Raw genomic sequence first — 13,446 nt, forward strand, 5'->3', positions numbered from 1 at the left:
ACACCTCATCAGCAAGAGCATGTTTGGCCTGGGATATCTCCTTCTACACAGAATCTTTGCTAGTGTAAAAAACGCAGCATAGAATGTTGTCCACTGAACTGATCTTACTGTTCTAGTGAAAGCTTTGAGTGTTCCGGACTTAGTGTAAATAAATAATGTAGAAAGAATAATACAGAGCTAATAAAGCTATTATCTGGAAAGATTGCAGCCTAATCTCCAGCTCAATGAAGATAATGAATGTTGACTCATTCCTGGAGCATCCTAAGTAAGGGACAGTGGTTTTGATAAAGGATAGGAGTGGATTTTTGTTTTCAGCCTGTTGTTTGCCTATAGATTTCTGGAGTGAGCTGTGTTGGTCCCTAAGCTGTGGGTCCACATTTCTCCTGGTGGCAGACATGGCTCTGTGTTCTGCTCTCCCATAGCCAGGCTGGCCATATCAGCATGACCAAGCAAGTGGCACATGGCTGGGGTGAGCACATGGAGACAGGACAAGGATGGGGCAGAGAAGGGGACACTGGGTCATTTCAGCCCGCTTTTCAGCCTCTGCTGGACCTGCATGGTAATAGCTGTGTGTCACCAAAGGAGACCAGCCTTCCGCATATAAATTCCATGAGAAAGAAACTCCACCTGTGTCCTGGGACCATGAGGGTTTCAACTGCAGTTTGGGAAGGACACTGGGCTTGGCTGCTTAGCCAAAGTGAAGCATACCTTTCCCTGGGGCTCCTGTGGTGGCAAAGGGAGTGTGATCCTGTGGCCAGAGCAAATTCCTGGTTGCAAAACCCTTTGGCCTTGCAGAAGGACAGGCACAGTGCACGGAGTTGCAGGGTCTGGATTCAGCAGCACTGTGAGCTTGTGCTGTCACTGGCAAGCGTGAGAATGTGGCAGGAGGGGGCTGCTAAATGCACAGCTTTGCATCAAGCCCCAGAAGCAAGCAGCCATTCCAGAATAAAACAAAACACCCCCAAACAAGTTGAGAACACACAAAGGAACTGACAGCCTCTGAATCTGGCCTCACATCAATGAGTCGTAACTTGAAAGCTTTATTTAGATTTCTAAGAAAAACAGCTGCAGAAAAATACTGATGACCTACTTTAAAGGGGGATTTCAACAAGGAGGGAAGAGCTGGGCTCCTGCTGGAAGTAGAGCACCTGACCCCCCTAAATCCCCTTCAAAAATCCCAGCCTCAGATTGGAGAGCACTGCAGAAGGGCAGGATTTGTATAATCTGAAGAAAATAAATACCTCTGGGGAAAAAAAAAAAAAAAAAAAGAGCCAGCAATGTAAGAGCCATCATCTACCTTGAGGAGATGAGGAGAGCTTAGAGGAGTCATTATTAAGGGATAGGAGTCAGGGAGTGGGTGCTATGCTTGACACGCTTTTGGTTTTGGGCTCCCCTGGGGCAAGCTGGGCTTTTCGGAGCTGGGTGGTGGTGACGCTAGCAAGAGCAGCCTGTGCACATGGACCTGTGCAATGTTGAAGAAAAATATTTTCAAGTGTCAAACAGACCAAGCTTTCTACAGTATCCAGAAGAACTGTATCGCTGAATCCCTATCTGCACAGTGATAAGAAGTGGAGAGGAGAAGATAACTCCCTGGTAAGATTCTGGTGAACTCATAAATCACTGCAAGCCCGGGTCTCAGGACTGATGAAATCACCAGGAACCCCGGTGGCCTGGTTTCCGCAGCACTGCCTACCCTGCCTCCACTGGAGACAGTACCATTGGAAGAAAAATGGATCCAAACTGTTGGGAGAGGGGTGGCTTTTCCTGAGCAACAGGGAAGCTGTTACAGCCCAAGACTTTCTTAGGATGAAATGATTTAAGCACCTCTCCAGCATACTGCTGATCTTTCGGGCACAGGCAGCCTGATAGTTGAGACTCCTTGGGATGATAATTGTGATGTATTTGCAGAATCAAAGGTTTCCCCTTGGAGTGGAGCCAGCAAGCTTTGGGAAGAAGAATGGATCTGATACAAAGGGTTTTTTTAAAAGCCCATTAAGTTGCCTAGGGGCTGAGTTCCCACCGCCTCAGCAGTTGGGTGCCAGGGGAGCCAGGTTTTGTTCCCATCGTCTCAGCCCAAGTGGGAAAGTTCTTCTCCCTTCCTCACCTTCCCAGGTCTGCACAGGAAGGGCAATCACCTGGGATCTGGTGGGCTGCCTCTTCCCACCTCATGCACTGCAAATTCCTGGCCATCTGCAAGGAGGCTGGAGCCAGCAACCTGGGCCTGCTGTGATACCCACAATGGGAGCTGTGGGAGATGTGCAAGACTTGGCATGTATTTGAGCCCTGAAACCTGTAACCTATGTTCATCATTTGTGTTGTCCCTTATATATAAGCCAGGCAGCTGCGAAAATGCTCCCAAGACCTGGTCTCACCCCCAGCTCTCTACGGGTCAAGATGGAGAGATCCATGAACCGACCAAGCTTGCTGCAGGAGCTGAAGGCTCTTCTCCAAGGCAAGTTCATGCCCTGAATATAATCTCTGGAGGGACTAAGGTGCTGCAGAGAGAGTGGAAAAGGCTGAGCTATGCATGCCCATCCCCTCCTAGTGACACTGCCTTGGAGGATGCCTGGGGAAGTCCTCTCCATCCCAGTTCCCCTGGGCTGGATCTGTCCTGTACCTGAGTCAGCATCCCACTCCTAGCACAACTGTTCAGCTCCCTTGATTTGGCCCAAAACTTAAGCAGCCTGATAGTCTCATCAGCATTTCTCTCCTTAAGGGTTTCTGGAGGCAACAACCAGCCCTAGGAGTCAGCTCTTACTCATACCACCTCCTTGGAAAATACAAGAATTGGGTTAGTAATCCAGCTGTGACTAAGGAGGTTGCAACTGGGCAGGTCCCCCTTGCTGTTGGTGTGACCATGACTTCCCTCTCTGCCAGCTTGGCAATACCCTTGTATGTCCAAGCTGACAATACAAGATCACCAGCAATTCAGGGCAGGGAAGGCATAGTCGGAGTCTATCCAGCACACCAGGGCAGCAGGTACAGGGAGGCTGCTATCACCACAGCATCTCTACTGCCCCCAGCCCTCCACTGCATGGCAGAGCCACTCACCCCTGCTCTTCCAGGGACTGCTGCTTTGCTAGGGAGGTGGTGCTCTCCCAGGGATGCAGTCGGAGTTTGAGACTTCTGAGCAGCAAAAGCCAAGGACAAGTTTTAGATACTGACGACATCAGTCCTGCCAGGCAGGCTATCTTCCAGAGCCTTGTGCATGGACCTAAAATTATTGCAAGATGGACAGAAGAGGAAGAGATGGTTATGTGCTTGGGCAATCAGGAAAAAGGCTGAGCAGAGGAAAGAGCTAAGCTTTCCTGTGGTGCCCAACCCCATGCCCAGCCAGGAAAACTTTCCAGTAAGGCTACTCCTGTGTGTGCAGCCTGGAGCAGAGGTGGCTACAATACCTCCTCTTCCTCATCTGAAACACTGCTCCCAGCACAGTGGCTCTCATGAGCTGATGAAGCCACAGCAGCACAGAGACCCTTGGGTGGAATGGCATCTGGGTACCATGGAAAGGGCATATAAGCCTGTGAAAGTCCTCACAGCAGAGAAACTGCAACCGGAGAGCAACCAGAAATCCTCCAGGGAAAACCTGTAAGCACATAAGCAAATATACCCAGGCCAGGTACACCAAGGAGAGATGATCTCAGGGTGCTGATGTCACCCCAGGAGTGCCCAGTGATGGTGTAGGGAGTCTGTGCTTGCTGCATCTACACATGACTCCTGCCCTGTGATCTCGCAACAGGGATGTCACAGGGCCCACTGCTTTGCTGACTGTAACATCATTGTTCAAGTCTTGTATCAGATCTGTCCCAAATTCTACTTATTAGAAAGAAATGCAGTGCCAGGACCTGCAAAAACCACACTGATGCTTTAAAAGATACTGGGAGCGTGTACATCCACTTACATAGCCATCTGGGATGGGAGAAAGTTTTCTGCCTGTGCCGGTCGCTGAGTCTTCACATTCCAGCTCTTGTACTAGGAGGAACAAAACCCCTTAGCTCTGCACTTACTGGAGACAGGAAGCACAAACTCGAAGTTATCTGGAGTCAGGAGCTGTAAAAATTTAATGATGCAGGACGAATGAGGGTGACCAAAACAGTGAGCAAGACAGAGACGGTCTTGTGATTTAATGTGCTCAGCCAGGATTTGGGGTATCTGGGAGCTCTTCCCAGGTTTGACCACAGGCTCCACGTGTGACCTTGGCTGAGTCACTAGGGACAAACACTGCCCATAAGTGCCTTAGGCATCTTGCAAATGTAAGATAGGTACTTAGAAGACTGGACTGTATAAGAAAGAAGACTAAGATACTTCAAGTGCTACTAGGCCCTTGATGAGGGTTCCTAGTTCCTGTTGGGTAAGCTTTGCTTCCTAATGGATGGCAGAGTTGGGCTGGGACCCACCTGGTGACCTGGAGGTTAACTGTTCTATGCTCCATTAAGAGAATGTAAGCTCAGCATGAGTCTAAGATGACTTGGCATTTCCTCACTATGTCTCTGCTACAGCTCTGGAGCAAAGGATGCTCTGCTGATAATGCAACAGCCTCACTTGGCTCTCTGACCATCACAGTGAGATAGGTTTGTAGCCCGCTCCTCCAAGCAACAGAGCCAGCATCTTCCACCTCCCCATTTGCACCTCCTGCAAAGCCTTAATCTGGGGTTTTAAATGGCATTTAGGTGACACCCTGGCTTTTTGCTGGCCCCTCTGCAAAGCCAATAAATTCAGCCCCTGCTAGATGTGAACAAACACAGCTCTCATCCTAGGCTGTGTATGCATGCATCCCTGTTAAACCCTTCTCTGACAGCCCAAGCAACAGCTGGTATAAATCTGCAGTGGTCTCTGGGCTTGAGAGAAAGGCACTAATTTACATCCTTCTCCCATCCCTTCTATCCTCTTCCTCCTGCTTCACTTCTTCCCTGGCCACTAACCCTCACCTTACCTTTTTCCCTGCTCTTGGGAGATGAATAACCCTGGACATGAAGAAGATAATAACGGGGCACTAAACTTTCATCCCTTTGAGAATTTGCTCCACCTGCTTTGAAATGAGTGGGAGGGGAAGGTGTTTGTCTGGTACCTTTGATAGCAATTCAGTGCAAGAAAAGTCATCTCCAGGAATAGGGGGAGAAAAAAGACATGGGCAAAGTTACAGATCCCTAATCAGGAATGGCTTGTTTTCTAGCAGGCGGAAAGAGAGAGTGCCCTAGGCCCAGCTGAGCAGCACAGTTTCCCCCCTCCCCACACACCCACCCTGATGCTGGCACAAGGCTGAGAGTGAAGCCTGGCACTGGCAGGAGGATCTGGGGAGGAAGATTCAGCCTCGGCTTCACAAGCAGTCAGGAGCTGCATGGCAGGAGCCTGCTGAAGACAGGCCAGCCACAAACAAGATGATCCAAACCAAGGCATGGCCACACGTGCAGCATCTTGCGGGAGGCAGCCCAGAGGATGGATGGTGAGGGAAGCATGAGGTGCTTCTGGCAGCTGCAGAAAGGAGGCAAGAGGGAAGGAAGGCAACCACAGAATCTGCAGAGAGGCACAAGGTGACAGACCCTGGCCAAGGCACTAAGATTATTAATGGCTTTCTACACTCCCAGCGTGCCTGCAAGTGCTTGATATCTTGCTGCCACTCACCTGACTCATCTGCTTGCCACAGGGCACAGTGGTTTGTGCAGGAGAAGAGGCCAGCAGAGGCTTGCACTCTCCCAGCATCTCCCAGCAGAGAGTGGGCTTGGACACAATGGATCTGGAGGAACATCTCAAGAGCCAGTAGCTGTTTGCAGGAAGTCTCATGATGTGCTTTCTCATTATTTCTTACATTTTACTCTTCTCTGAACATGTTGGAAAAAAAGTCGGTTGCTTGGGCAAAATGCCCCCACCAAAGTACAACATCCTTGTAAGACATAAAGCATTTATGTGCATGTGATTAAATGCCATTGAAGCGAACGGGAATTTGCTTACAAGCACATTACAAATTCCTTACAAGCTTAAGGACTTTGCAGAATCAGGGTCTAAATCCACTGAGTCTCTGCTAACGCTCCCAGCCAACACAGGCACTGCTGAGTCCTGCCTTGGGAATGCATTTATTTTCCCTTTTGAGGCTATGAAACACTACATTGAAGCTTCACCTCCCCCTGCCAGCTGCCAGGAGCTGATGTGAATCCTGAGGCGAGACTGGGCTCAGCGCTGTTAGAGATAAAACCAGCTTAGGGTGCGGTTTGTTTTCAAGCAGAACCTCCCAGCTCAGATACAGAGCTGCAAAAGGTCCTCCGTATACTCTTAAAAGCCTCATATCAAAGAAAGAGCAAAAAGCAAAATGCTGTCTCCTGCCTTTGAGCTAAAACCAGCCCTGATTGCAGTTGATGGAAATCTTCCTGTAAGCTCCAGAGGAGCAGGACAGTAGTAGCAGCTCAGAGTGTGGTTTTGTTCATTTAGTGCAAGTCTTTGGCTTAGACCAAAACAACAATTAAATAAAAGGTTAGTCCATTTTTCTGCTGAGCAGATCGTCTGTGCTACATGAAAGATTGTAACCTCAAGAAGAGAGGGCTTTTTTCGTCCAAAATCAATTTTATTTAATTTTTGTAAGGGGATAGGTTCCATATTCCATTACTTCTCTCTGAATCAGGAGTGTTCTTTTAAGTTTCACTGGAGCAGACACATAAAAACTCTCCCCCAGGGATAAGACAGTATTGATCTCACTCAGATTGAGCTCAGAGAACATTTATAGGGTCTAGTAAGCAGCTAATGATGAACAATACAAACATATTCTTACAGATTTCGTACAAGAAACCCATTTTGTTTCCCTCAGCTAAGAGAAAGTCCTGGTTTAGTTTTGCATCCAATAAACAAACCCTATCAAAACCCTCCTGTTACAAGGCATTATAGGGATTATTCTTCAGGCAGGCTTGGTACCCATGTTCTCCCCTTCTCAGGGCTGGATGCTCATCTGTCTTAGAGAATGACTATTGCATGTGTCCTACTTAGCCAGAGAGGCTCTGGGCAGCTGGTTATTGGGCTTTCCTGTCTGAATATAGGAGCTTAATTTAATAGGCAGCTGTTGGAAAAACAAGCAGGAAAGCAGCACAACGCGACTTGATAAGCAGCCTCCAAACAAACTCCGAGGAGGCAATTACAAGAAAATGGCTGAGCTGTTTTGATGAGGAAGATGCGCTTCCAGGTGCCAACCGTAATGCAGCTGCTTGCCCAGGCTGGGAGCTTCCAGATCAAACCATCACTACCTGGTTAATGAATGTCCTTGAGGAGAGGAGTGGGAAAGGGAGTCCTGGGAAGACATTCTGCAGATTAAAAAAGCTGAATGCAGGAACATAAGAAAAGCTGTGCTGGGTTGGAGACAGGGACCATCCCACCCATCATCCTCTCTCTCTCATAGCTAATGGTGCGTGGTAAGAAAAGGGTGAGAAGTATACAGGGATATTTTCCCATAAACTTTCCAAGCCTGCATCAGGCTGCAGCTCCAGGACTCCCTGAGCTTGAGGCCTGTATAGAAATATTGTATTAAATAGACCTAGCCTAGCCTGTTACCTAGGTGAAAAATGTTCCATATCTTTGATCATTAGTTCTTTGGTGAGAACAGAGACCAGAACCGCTCACAGTATTGAAGAGGAGAGCAAACCACGAATTTGTACAGTAGTTTTTCCTTTTTCCCCCATTAACTCTTACCCATCTATTTGTTTTCTTGACTGCTGCTCAGGAATGAGTTGATGCTTTCATCAAATTTCTTGTTATAACCCAGATCCTTTTGCTGTGGGTTGACAGTCAGTTCAGAGCCTGCCACTGTGCGCATGACATTAGGAGTGCTTCCTTTCAGGCTCATCACTTACATTTATCTCCACTGAATTTCATCTGTCATTTTATCACTGAGTGTCCTGAGGTCCTTTTGCGGTTTGCTGCCATCGGCTTTTCCAAGCAGCTCAGTGTCACTAGCAACCATCGCTGCCCTTCCACCAGCCCCCACTTCCACATCATTGATGAAGATGCTGAGCAACACAGCCTCCTGCACAGATCTACACCATACTCCTCTGGGCATTCTTCCACCGTGGAGACTGACTATCCCTGTCTGGCCTTTGTGGTTTCTGTCCTCAAACCTCTTAATTTTTCATGACTCTTCATTCTCATCAGGAGCCTTTGATGAAGGATTTTGTCAGAGCCTTTAGGAAATCTGTATCTGCTATATTCATGAGGTCTCTGTTGTCCACCAAATCTTTGGCTCTGTCCAAGGACTGTGGGAAATTTTGTGAGTTACAGTTTCTCTCACCAAAAGCTGTGCTGGCTCTTCCCCAGTACAGATATGCTTATCCTTGTTTCACTGGTTTCACAGCACCATCATTACGCTTACTGCTCCAAATAACCTGCCCTTGACACCTTTACCCCAAAACTGCCCCCATGATTGCCACCTCCCATTGCTCCAACACCAAGGAAATGTTAAGAGACCACCTGCACACTACAGTGAGTATGCTGCCATTTGCATCTTGGGTTCCTACAATACTCCTGTGCAAAAAGCAGCTGGTTGTGACAATTTGTAATTATTCCTTTTGCCACTACGATCCATGAGCTGTTTTTCTGGTACTTCAGCTTGAGATGCAGCCTCTGATGTGTCCCTCTGCAAAGAAGATATCTCAGCATTGGGAGCCTCCCAAGCTGCACCATGACCCAGATGGAACACCTCATGTATCGCATCACATTAGAACAGGAATTACAGTAATGTATCTGTTGCTCCGGGCTGGCACAGACACAGAGACAGGTTCTGGGTACCTCTGGCAGTTTGCAGCTTCTCATGCTCCTGGGAAATGGCAAGTTCTTGGCAAAACAAGTATGACTATCAAAAGGTGTCAGTGGTTTCAGAAGGGGTTATTTCAGTTTGCAGACCATTGACTTGTTTCCAGGAAGGTGCAGGCTGGATTCCTTGATGAAAGATTCATTCTCAGGATGACAGCTCAAGGGCTGGTGGTTGGTTGCCAAAGGCTAGGCTTTGAAGGCAGATTTATAAAAGCTTAGATATGAAGCTAGCCCGGTAACAGGGAATTGGGATGACTTCAAAATTCACAACCAATAAAGTGAAATAGGTTTATTCTCTGGCAGGTTACATTTATCCTGTGGAGTTTATTGCTGCAGGAGACCAGAAGAAGAGGCTAGGAAAAGGACTGGGCACAGTGAAAAGGAGGAAATCCACTTTATGAAATTGTGGCTTTGTTGAGATAAAATATACTTTCTTGCCTTAAAATCAGAAAAGTTCAGATTATGTTTTAACAGATTCCTCTAATGGACATATGATTCCTGAGACTCCTTTACATTTTCCTCCAGGGATGGCACAGACTGCTTGTTTGGAACCTGGATTTTGGTATGAAGCTGGAAGGTTGGGACCGAAACTATATAAGATGGGTTGAAACTCTGTGGGTCCAATACTGGTTTTATTTTGCAGATCAGATCCTGTGATGGAGCTTAGGTGGGCAGAAAAAGGCAGTGTCAGGACTGTAAGTGTTTAACCTGTCTTGCACTTGCATGGATTCTATACAAACATATGTTTCTGTCTCCCTCATACAGAAGGCCACCTAGGAGTCTGGATGGCTGTGTATAACCTATCCCAGTTCTCATGTTACGTTTTGTTCCGTGGTTTGGTATCAACTCCGTTAAGGATGTTCTTTCTTTACTTTCCCATCATTGGCTCTTTCTTTGTCTCTGTATCAATTTGTACAGGCTCCATATGAAAAACAATCCCTGTAAATCTCTTCCAGCCTTTCAGCCCTTCCCTTTTCTCCCGGCCGAGAAAAAAAATCATACAAGACGTAAATAGCTTGACCTCCCATCCAGGGGGAAAAAAAAAAAGTTTACTTAAGCTAAAATGTTACACACGATTAATTTGTTCGGGAGCTTTGATCTGCACCAAAAGCAGTAACTGCTCCTTCTGCATGAATCCCACAGCCTTATCTTGTGCAACGAGGTTATTCCAGTGCACAGGGAAATTCAACCATGTATCAGATCGCTGCTCTGATTTACGTGAAACAGGAACCCCTGGAAAATTGATTTCTTAAATTCGAGCTGACAAGCGGAGAATGTTGTAACTTGGGAGAACTTTGTCAGGCAGCTGGGACGCTGCGTGCCCGTGATCGCCCATGTCTCCAGTCGGATGAAACTCGATCTCCACTGTTCGCCCGGGTGGGAGCTGGACCCTCCCCGCCCGGCTCCCGTCCCCATTTAGGAACTAGCGTGCGGCCCCTCCGCGGCCCCGCGCCCTGCCTCCCGCTGCGCGCCCACACCGCTCCGCCCGCACCGCTCCGCTCCGCCCGCACCGCTCCGCTCCGCCCGCACTCCGGCGCCGCGGTACCACTGGCGCTGCCCGCACGTCACTACGGCTCCCGGCGGTGGCGGGAAGGGGCGTGACGAAGGGGGCGACGTCAGCGCGCGGGGCGGGCCCGCGCGGGGCTGGGCGGGGCGGCCGCGGCCCATTGTGGGCAGGGGCCGGGCGGGCTCCGGGCCGCGCAGCGCAGCGGCGTCAGGTACGGCCGGTCCGCGGGTGAGTGCGTTGCGCCCGGGCAGCGGTTCTGCCGCCGCTCGCCCCTTCTCCCCTCCTCGGGCTGGGTGGCGCTTGGCGGGGGGGCTCGGGAGGGTTGCCCTTCTCCTGTGCCCTGCGGGCGCTGGCCGTTGCCAGGGGGGGGGTCGGGCGCGCCTGCAGCGGGGCGGGGGTCCGGGGCTTCTCCGCGCTCGGGGACTGCGTTTCGCCCGCCGAGGGGGAGGTGGGGAGGCCGGGAGCCGACCTCACGCTCCACCCCGGGGCGCTGCGTCGGGTTGTCCCCTCGGGTGGGGAGCGCCGGGGCTCCGCGGTGTGGGCCGCCCCCCCCCCACCTTTGCCCCGTATTCTGTCCCCCGGAATCCCGGTCCGCGGTCCGGCGGGGCCTGGCGTGCCCTGCGGCCCCGGTGTGGCTAGGGCGGGGGGGCCCGGCCCGGGGCCCCGCCGTGCCCGGGCGGTGCCCGCCCCTGTGGACGCCGGGCAGGGGGCGCCCACGCGCGGGCGTGGATGCGGGATGCTGCTGCGCCGCGTTCTCCATAGCAACGCCGCCGAGGGCGGCTTCGTCCCCGGCTCCTGCTGGCACGGCGAGTCCCACCCCTGCGGCAGCTCCAAACGGGGCTTAGGCCCCCAGGGCCGACATGTGACCCCCTGCTTATCCCCAGAGCTCCAGGGAGGGGGTTCCTCCGCCTGAGCAAAGCGGGTCTCGGGGAGTCTCTACCCCCCGCCCATGACTCCCCACCAGGTACAGCCATTTGGGGCTGCCTCATGGTCTGTATGTGCAGAGCCACCGGTGCTGGTGTAAAACACGTTGCTGTGGGCACACTGTGGTCCAGCCTGATGCTCTGATGTGGGAGTAGATTTTAGCACATCTCGCTGTTGGGCTATGGCTGTGCCAGTGGTAGAGGACGAGCACGTTTGTGGCAAAGGCACCCACCGGTGAGCTGCCAGATGGAGTGGTCTGGTCTGTCACTGGCTGCACCAGGCTGGAAATTTGGGGAGATTCAGGTTAGGGCACCTGCATGGAGGAAAGACTGCATGCAGGCTTTGGGGGTTGGCACCTGCTGCCATTGGCATGTGGTGAGTGTGATCGGATCCTCCGTGATATTGACTTGCTTGGCACCTGTGATCAAAGTCATCAGTGGGATTTCATCCTTGGGGTCCTCCCCACTTGCTGATAGCCGTGCTGGGTCTTGCGTTGGTGCCTGTGTGAAACAGGCTTTCTGCATCTTTAAGTGATCAAGGTTAATTTAAGGCAAAACTGAAAGATAATTCTCCCCTGATAAAAGCCACTTGAGCCAAGGGGGCTGTGTGCTGCCAAACCCGGGGCAAGGAGCTTCCCACAGAAGTTGGAGGTGGGGGGAGATCAGGGGGCATGACCGAGCTCCCTTTGCCAGGTGCTGGTGTGAGGGGAGCCCATGGGCACGGTGGTTTTGGCCAGGCCTGAGCACTGCAGACACTCGGCATTGTACCACCAGCCGGCTTCTCCCGGCTGCAGCAAGAGGGATGGCACAACAAGGCTTTTTCATTTTATTCCGCTGCCCCCGTGATCCACGGTGCAACCTCATTATCCTCCCTTGCTGAAAACAGTGTATGCCAAAGCCGCTGGTGTTCCCTGCCTGCACCTCTTTTGGTCCCACTAGGAGTAAGTGGGTCCTGCAGCATCCGGACCTTTTTCTGAGGATGCTGGAGTTCATTTTGGCATGCATTGCCCCCCGACGCCTACGGGTTGGGCATCCACCTTGCTATTCCTTGATTAATGAGTGACTCGCCTTGCTTTTCGCGTGGCTGTGCACTGAGACCTGCCCCTGCTCCATTGAGAGCAGGAAGCACAAGCCAAAGTCCACAATTTCCAACCACCTGACAACGTGTGACACCAGGACAGCAGGAAGCACTGATGTTTCCTGGCTTCGGCCAGCTCTCCACTGGTGTGTGGCTCTGCCAGTGGTGCTCCTGCCGCGGCCCTGGAGTTTTTGGGTCCAGCCAGGCAGGCATGTACACCAGTCTGCATCCTGGCCTCCACCCTGGGCAGGCAAACAGGATGGGTGAGGTGTAAAATCAGCACTGAATCTGCTCCTCTGGGCTTGAAACAGAGTCAAACCGGTCTTGACCTGAGCTGGCTCCTTATCTGACCCTTTGTTTGCGGGAGGGAGCAGGAAAGGGACAGCCACGGCGGGCTGGCTCCTCCAGTCCCAGATGAGCCCTCCTGCTGAGGATGGGCAGGAGCTGGGGACAGCCGGTCTGACTGGGTCATGTTTATATCCCTTTGCTTCGGTGCTTTGTTTTGGTTTCTTCCTCCTCTTCTCCTGCACTGTCATTGTCACAGCTGAGGAACCCAGCACAGAGGAGTCATGGAGCTGTTGGGTGGCCGGGCTCCTTGCAAATATTGTTGTCTGGCTGGACAGGAGCTTGGCTCCTCTTGCTTCATCCTTCTGCTTTGCTGTTTGCTCGTGTTGACCATCGGCACAGGTTCACTGCCTGAAGGTCTTTGGCTGATGCTCTTACACCAGCCCACCACATGCACAGGTAGCTGCATTTATAACCCGCACTGGTTAAAACCTGGCTGGGGATGCTGACAGATGTGCTGCCCAGAGCAGGTGGTCGTCTTCTGCTCATTCTCCTGCTGCACAGATATGCACTAAGCAGCTCCTACATGGCCACTTTTATCTCTGAAGTATTAATAAATGAAGCCTGTCTATTTATGTGAGCCTTTTTAAGAGGCTGGCGGGGCTGCCTTGAAGGCTTGCTCGGCACTGCAAGTATTCAGAGCTTTTTTGTGTGTGTGTGTTCTAGCAGCCGATAAGCCAGAGCATCCAGCTGTCAGCTTTGGAGATTGCCAAAGCCTGCTCAACGACATTTCTGCAGGCTTCGCTCACAAATGAGGATTTTGTTGGACGCTTTGGTTTCTGACTTGATGCTGGTAATTAAATATCTTA

General features: G+C 51.1%; 1 protein-coding gene across 5 annotated transcripts in view; it reads left to right on the plus strand.

Annotated features, from left to right (window-relative positions):
- Positions 1-10,391: 10,391 nt before the first annotated feature.
- Positions 10,392-13,446, plus strand: part of DAAM1 (dishevelled associated activator of morphogenesis 1) — a 96,658-nt gene continuing 93,603 nt past the window's right edge. For 2 of the 5 annotated variants that reach the window (XM_030482612.1, XM_030482616.1), the window contains exon 1: positions 10,424-10,519. The gene's annotated coding sequence lies outside the window, so the exon portion shown is untranslated. Of the gene's footprint in view, positions 10,520-13,446 lie in introns of all 5 variants that reach the window. The other 3 variants (XM_030482614.1, XM_030482613.1, XM_030482615.1) reach the window with 3 other exon arrangements.

This window comes from Strigops habroptila, chromosome 4 (assembly GCF_004027225.2).
Source record: "Strigops habroptila isolate Jane chromosome 4, bStrHab1.2.pri, whole genome shotgun sequence".
In the NCBI taxonomy this organism is placed as follows: domain Eukaryota; kingdom Metazoa; phylum Chordata; class Aves; order Psittaciformes; family Psittacidae; genus Strigops; species Strigops habroptila.